Source organism: Procambarus clarkii, chromosome 68, assembly GCF_040958095.1.
Source record: "Procambarus clarkii isolate CNS0578487 chromosome 68, FALCON_Pclarkii_2.0, whole genome shotgun sequence".
NCBI classification, from domain to species: Eukaryota; Metazoa; Arthropoda; class Malacostraca; order Decapoda; family Cambaridae; genus Procambarus; species Procambarus clarkii.
Window position 1 is genome coordinate 8,084,407 of NC_091217.1, and position 7,268 is coordinate 8,091,674.

At 47.4% G+C, this 7,268-nt stretch overlaps 1 protein-coding gene across 3 annotated transcripts in view; it reads left to right on the plus strand.

The window, feature by feature from the left end:
* The first annotated feature begins 6,838 nt into the window (after positions 1-6,838).
* The window catches only part of LOC123748302 (uncharacterized), a 24,993-nt gene continuing 24,563 nt past the window's right edge, over positions 6,839-7,268 (plus strand). Inside the window, exon 1 of one of the 3 annotated variants that reach the window (XM_069310817.1) lies at positions 6,839-6,995. The gene's annotated coding sequence lies outside the window, so the exon portion shown is untranslated. Of the gene's footprint in view, positions 7,097-7,268 lie in introns of all 3 variants that reach the window. The other 2 variants (XM_069310816.1, XM_069310815.1) reach the window with 2 other exon arrangements.

The window sequence follows — 7,268 nt, forward strand, 5'->3', positions numbered from 1 at the left end:
TTACATATATGTTAAGTGCTTTGAGGAGGCAATGTAGCAGCTTAGTAATATTTTTTAACGATTTTAGCCGGGAACCTAATTGGTCTAGGCTGGATCGGTTTCTTGGAGCGGGTCTTGTAGACGTGACTAGGGGGGAAGCGGCTGTTTATCTAGCCTGGATAGGTTCGAAGGAATTCGTCGTAGGGGGCCCGGAGTCTGTGGCCAGATTCACGAAAGCACTTAAGCAAGCACTTACGAACCTGTACATCTTTTCTCAATCTTTGGCGGCTTTGTTTCCTATTATTAAACAGTTAATGAGCTCGGAAGCACCAGGAGGCTGTTTATAACAATAACAAAAGTTGATTGGTAAGTTTTCATGCTTGTAAACTGTTTAATAAATGTAACCAAAGTCGTCAAAGACTGAGGAAAGATGTACACGTTCGTAAGTGCTTGCGTAAGTGCTTTCGTGAATCTGGGCCCAGGCCATTGAGTGCAACGTGGAAGGTATTAAGAGTTAGCGGAGTCAGGGCTCGAAAGATCAACAAAGAAAACGTGAGCGCGGACAGACGGGTCAAGACAACAAAGTATGGAAAGAGTGAGATATAAAGCATCAAGCAAGAGTCTTTTGTAACCAGAGAGCGCCAGGCAGAACAAAAAAGAGAGCCGGAAAGTGTACCAAACAGTGCCAAAGAGCAAGAGCTTTAGAGCCTAAGAATGATACAGAGTGTAGCTGATAGTGTCAAAGACAACAAGGGCACAGTGCAGTGTGGCGCCAAAGATAGCCAAAGAGATTGCAGACATGGTCAATGACAGAGGGCCGGGCTTTGCCTCCCTCACGGCCGAGGTTAATGCTATCGTTGATATCCCTGGATACATGAGATCTGGAGAGAGAGGGGAGGAGATGATGATAGCCGAGGGGAGAGACAGAGAGGGGAAAGCGTAGGTCTGATGAGTAATGCAGCAGACAAGGGGAAAAAGGGAGGAGGAGGAAGATGAAAACACAAAGGGGAGATAAGATATATTGTAAGTTTTGAGGAGTGAGGCGAACATTAGTCTGGACTGAGAGCTCGAGTGATAATTATATTGTGTGTGTGGGATCTATCTATCTATCTATCTTCCTGTAGTCACCTCTAGGTAAGCAGTGTTAGGTATGCCCCCAGGACGTGCTGGGGAGCATTGAGGGAGGAGAGTGGTGGTGTCTGGTGCGAGCCTCGCCCATATGACCTGATCATCCCGCTCAGTAAATGTGTGCAGCTTCCGCCCCCCTCACTCTCTCTCTCTCTCTCTCTCTGATAACATGGCGCAAAGTTTCTCAGTAAACTCAATAAGCCTCGACAAACTACCGCGTTGTCCCCAAGTGCACTAACATGCTGGACCGTGACGGCCATGATGCTGGAGGGAGAGTGAGGGAGAGTGAGGGGAGAGTGAGGGAGGGGTCCGGGTGGACACACTTAGCTGGTGTTCCAGAGGATGCGCTCCCAATCTTGCTTTTGTTCTCTGTTGCCATTATTCATGCTTCTGATGACGTACTGGCTGTACCTCTGTTGCTGGTGTCTGTACCTCTGTTGTTGCTGTCTATACCTCTGTTGCTGCTGTCTATACCTCTGTTGCTGCTGTCTGTACCTCTGTTGCTGCTGTCTGTACCTCTATTGCTGCTGTCTATACCTAAGAACATAAGAACATAAGAACAAAGGTAACTGCAGAAGGCCTATTGGCCCATACGAGGCAGCTCCTATTCTATAACCACCCCTCTACCTCTGTTGTTGCTGTCTGTACCTCTGTTGTTGCTGTCTGTACCTCTATTGTTGCTCTCTATGCCTCATTCTCCCCCATAGTTACGGCAGTAGCTACAACCAAACTACTTGGTTGTACTTAACCAAATCCTTTTTGTGTGGTTATAAATAGGAGCTGCCTCGTATGGGCCAATCGGCCCTCTGCAGTTACCTCTATTCTTATGTTTCTAACCACTTGGCCTGTACTGACAAGTCATCTTATCTCGAAGCAATAAAGTATGCAAATTAATTGTGAATCCATTATTGCCTTCTTGGACTAATTACCTCTCCAGATTATTACCAAGACTAATTACCCCCTCGAATTAAAACTTTTACCCGGGTTCCTTAACGAGGCATTTAATGAGTACTCTGATGAGGTAGTTAAAAGAAATTGAACTTAAGGAAAGTGGTGATATTTTTGTTGTAGATTATGCAATGTAAAGGGTTAAATAATATTACATTTATATAATGGAATAATATAGTGTTGTTGACCAGACCACACACTAGAAGGTGAAGGGACGTGTGTGTTTGTTTAAACATTTGCACTATAGCCAGGTGTACTTGGTGGGTGCACTAGGTGGTCGTACTAGGTGGGTGCACTAGGTGGTCGTACTAGGTGGGTGCACTAGGTGGTCGTACTAGGTGGGTGCACTAGGTGGTCGTACTAGGTGGGTGCACTAGGTGGTCGTACTAGGTGGGTGCACTAGGTGGTCGTACTAGGTGGGTGCACTAGGTGGTCGTACTAGGTGGGTGCACTAGGTGGTCGTACTAGGTGGGTGCACTAGGTGGTCGTACTAGGTGGGTGCATTAGGTGGTCGTACTAGGTGGGTGCACTAGGTGGTCGTACTAGGTGGGTGCACTAGGTGGTCCTACTAGGTGGGGTCGTTCTTAGAGACGGAACAAGCAGTCCCCGCCACAACTCACAACACATTTGAGTAATTACAACACTGGGCGCCGTTTCTGGCAAACTTATTTCCAAATCTAATTAACAAGATAATGTCCCGAAACAATTTCTTTTTTTGGAACCCACACCCCTGTTTAAGCAGACTTTGTTTAAGGAGATCCGGTTTAAGCAGACCCTATTTAACCAGATCCTGTTTAAGCAGACCCTATTTAACCAGATCCTGTTTAAGCAGACCCTATTTAACCAGATCCTGTTTAAGCAGACCCTATTTAACCAGATCCTGTTTAAGCAGACCCTATTTAACCAGATCCTGTTTAAGCAGACCCTATTTAACCAGATCCTGTTTAAGCAGACCCTATTTAACCAGATCCTGTTTAAGCAGACCCTATTTAACCAGATCCTATTTTACAGATCCTGTTTAAGCAGACTTTATTTAAGCAGATCCTATTTAAGCAGACCCTATTTAACCCAGATCCTATTTAACCCAGATCCTTTTTTTCTAGATCCTATTTAACTAGAGCCTATTTAACCAGAGAGGTTAGTTTAGGTGCGTATCCTCACTGTGTTGACCTGTAACGACCCGAAGCATGTGGGGTGAGCGGCTGTGACTTTCAAGGGTTCTCCTGCATGACCTTTGAAACAACATGACCTGACCTCTGGAATTTCTCCCACGCTCACCGCTGTCCGTCGGGTCTGACGGCTGGTGTCACAAGGTGATGAATAATTAATGGGGCCAGTGCCACCTGTGTGGGGGTCGTGAAGTGCCTCTCGCTAATAATAAAGGTGCGTGGGTCACACTGACCTTTATCCTCGTGGTTTAAGTTGACCTTTATCCTCAGTGCTTGGATAATGATCGCTGGTGGTTAAGATTCAGCTCCAAGTTCCAAGTAGCACGGGCTATGGTGAGCCCGTGATGGACTTACCTGGCACAGACGCGGGGCGGGGCTTCTTATTGGTGTCTACGGGGGGGATTGAGCTCTAGCTCTTCAGCTCCCGCCTGCGACGCTTGCTCTGTATACCTATAGCGCTGTCTAATAGAACTATTCTGACGTACAAATTATTTATTGAATCTGGCCTTAATGTTGAGGATGGAGGTGGCTTTCACAACTTCTGCTTTCTGTACATTCCACTTGTTGACCAGCCGTACAGGGTGCCAGTATTTCTTTATATTTCATAGCCTCATTAACGTTTCCAGTTCCCACTTATATCCTCATGTCTTATTTTCTCTCGATTTAAAGAGTATGTTGTAACGTATCGGAAAATGAAAGAGAAAATAAATTAAAAATGAAGGAACCCATAGGGTGAGGGAGGAAGAAGGGAGTAGTGAGGAAGAGTGGTCACAGGGAAAAGGGAAAGTTTTAGAATGAGAGAGAAAACGAGAACAAGGAGGAAAGTAGAAGAGTAGAAAGTAGGAAAGATAGAAACAGTAGAAAGACAGAAGGTTGCTGCCACCATCCATTCAAGTCAATTATTTACAAGACAAGGAATGGAACTCCTCTGTACAACAATATATATTATCTGATGTTATCATGTATCAACTGTAAGCATGTAATAAGTTATATTTTCTGGTATTAGACGCCTCAGTAACTACCTCCGCTCCTGTGCCAGGTAAGTCCACTACGGGCTCACCATAGCCCGTGCTACTTGGAACTTGTTCCGAGTAGCTGAATCTATAACAACAACAACATCAGTAACTAGTTTACCATACGATAATAACCCGAAGGTCCTCGAAACTAACCGCCTTCAAACACCAACCCTCGTAATTATAGAGCCTATAATACCTGTTCTCCATAACGCCCGCCCCTCATAAGACAAACTAGGCCCGGGGAGTTCTCTAACGAAGGAGGTGAATGTCGTAACAAGTTTCCAATAAAAGATGAGGCCATTCGCGCCCGCCATTCCTCACTTTTATTGACGGGCCGGATGCCGTGCTCCAACGCGGTCCTGATTTCTGCTTCCCGAGCGCTCGGCGCCGCCTGCCGCTGTTCCGAGCGACCACAACCCCACCGGGAGAATCATAACACGTGAAAAACTGAACCATGGGAAGGGGAGAGGAGGGGGGAAAATTGCGTGAGGCAAAGAAGGCGATAAACGCAAGACGAGACCTTCCCTCTCCCAGGGCCTCCGGGGGGTACCGGGCCGGGGCCGGGGAGTGGCGGCGGGGATAAATGCTGAGGCGAAGTTTAGACGCTTCGACGGCTGCGTCTGGTAAATTGTGAAGGACGGGCGGTGAAGTGGCGCGGCACACGCGGCGAGGGGGAAGTAGGCAGGCAGGCAGGCAAGGGCAGGCAGGCAGGCAGGCAGGCAGGCAAGGGCAGGCAGGCAGGCAGGCAGGCAGGCAAGGGCAGGCAGGCAGGCAAGGGCAGGCAGGCAAGGGCAGGCAGGCAAGGGCAGGCAGGCAGGCAAGGGCAGGCAGGCAGGCAGGCAAGGGCAGGCAGGCAGGCAAGGGCAGGCAGGCAGGCAGGCAGGCAGGCAGGCAGGCAGGCAGGCAAGGGCAGGCAGGCAGGCAGGCAGGCAGGCAGGCAGGCAAGGACTGGCAGGCAAGGACAGGCAGGCAGGCAGGCAGGCAGGCAGGCAGGCAGGCAGGCAGGCAGGCAGGCAGGCAGGCAGGCAGGGGCAGGCAGGCAGGCAGGCAAGGGCAGGCAAGCAAGGGCAGGCAGGCAAGGACTGGCAGGCAAGGACAGGCAGGCAGGCAGGGGCAGGCAGGCAGGCAAGGGCAGGCAGGCAAGGGCAGGCAGGCAAGGACTGGCAGGCAAGGACAGGCAGGCAAGGGCAGGCAGGCAATGTCCCATATTGACTGATATGCTGAACTCTGTAAATACTATTTGAATTGGCAGAGCTACCGTCTTTCGCTTTTGGGGTTGGTGGTTCGAGGCTCTGATGGCCTAAGTGAATGAAATGTTATTATCTACGTTTGTTGTGGTCAGCAGTTATATATGTATAGTCACGGTTGGTCGAGTGGTTAAGGTACCGGCTACGCCAGTTGCATAATGCTCCTGGCTGTCTGGGTTCGAATACTTCTGGGGTGTGGAGTTTTCAGTTGCATATTGGCTTGGGGACCATTCAAGCTTGTTCGCACATGTATAGTACAATTAACTTCGTTCTCGACACAATCGGGAAACCCGGGCGGTATAGAAATGGTTGGGCACCTTTCCTGTCACCCAATGGCTCTGTTCAGGGACAGGAAACCCTTTGGGGTTATCGAAGTCACCCCAACACCTGACGGCCTTACCACAACAGTTTTCTAAACGGTTATTTACTGCTAGGTAAACAGAGGCATCAGTTGAAATGGAACGTGCCCAAATGTCTTGCATTGCTCTGGAATTCGTTAATTTGGCCCCAAAATGTATCCAGTGATGCGTTTGACAATTGACCGATAATTTGTGGTGTCGCCAATATCTGGACTTTCCTTGCCATTATCAACCTTGATTCGAAAATTAACATTAATAAGCTTAAATAATGCTTTCAGTATTTTCAATGCAATCATTTTGATTTTCTACCTGAATATGGCATCTACATATAAACCGCTGTTGTCTATATATATAAATAGGTGTGATAGAACCTATGAGCACTACACCAGAAATAAATATATCTTTGACACCCCCAGAGTCAGACTAAATCTGTGCAAACACTAGCATACAAGGTTATAAAACCTTGCTACAATGTACCTTTTCATCTTACCTGATATGTTAGATTAAGGACCTGCCCTAAATGCTGTGCGTGTTAGTGGCTTTGCATGAATGTAAAAATGCCAGTCTTATGTAATATCACCAACCCATTGTACCTTCTTGCAAATAAATAATTATTATTATCATTATTATTATTATTGTAAATATGTCTTCAACTGTATTTTACATAAAGAACTTCAACGCTATATCAGTACCTATCTAATTTTGAATATTTTATTTATGTCGGAAGCTTATCGTGTGAGCTCTGCGCAGGCACAGTAATAGCCTACACGCGCGACCTTGTGACAAATGTAAGTGATCACATAATTAATACTGTATCAGGAACACCTTCACTTGATGGCAAAGAAAACGAGAAACAGGTGTGTTCTTCCCGGTAACCAATCACAGACCCGGGTTTCCATCCTCCATATAGACTAAAGCCCCCTGGCCAATAACAGCCTCGCCTCCCCAGTGGCAGTCTGCGTCTCGTCCAATCAGCAAGTTACTCCATACTGGCTCAGGAGATGTGTCTTGTTTATATACAGACGTCACAGCTACGTCACGGGGTGTCCAGGTGCTAAAGGTCAGCGACGGGCAGTTGCTAGGAGTTTCAGTGAGAGGAGAGTGAATAAAGATGCAGTAATGAAGTGATCAAACACCCCGGGCGGTGAGGTGAGGACTTGAGGAGCTGTGTACTGCGTCTTGAGGTTCCGAGACGGGTGCTGTGTCAGGGACTTTCACCTGTTTGGTGAGTTACCTGGAATATTAGTCTGGTATGTACCGAAGCACCATTACCGTCTGGTTCCCTGTGATTTGCCAGTGAAATGAAGCACTCTAACTTCAACAGATACTGTATTATAAGTAAGAGTATATCGCCAGGAGGTTAGCTATGTCTTTAAGTGGCGAGTTGGTTGCTCCTGATCAAGTTTAGAAATGTTAATTGTT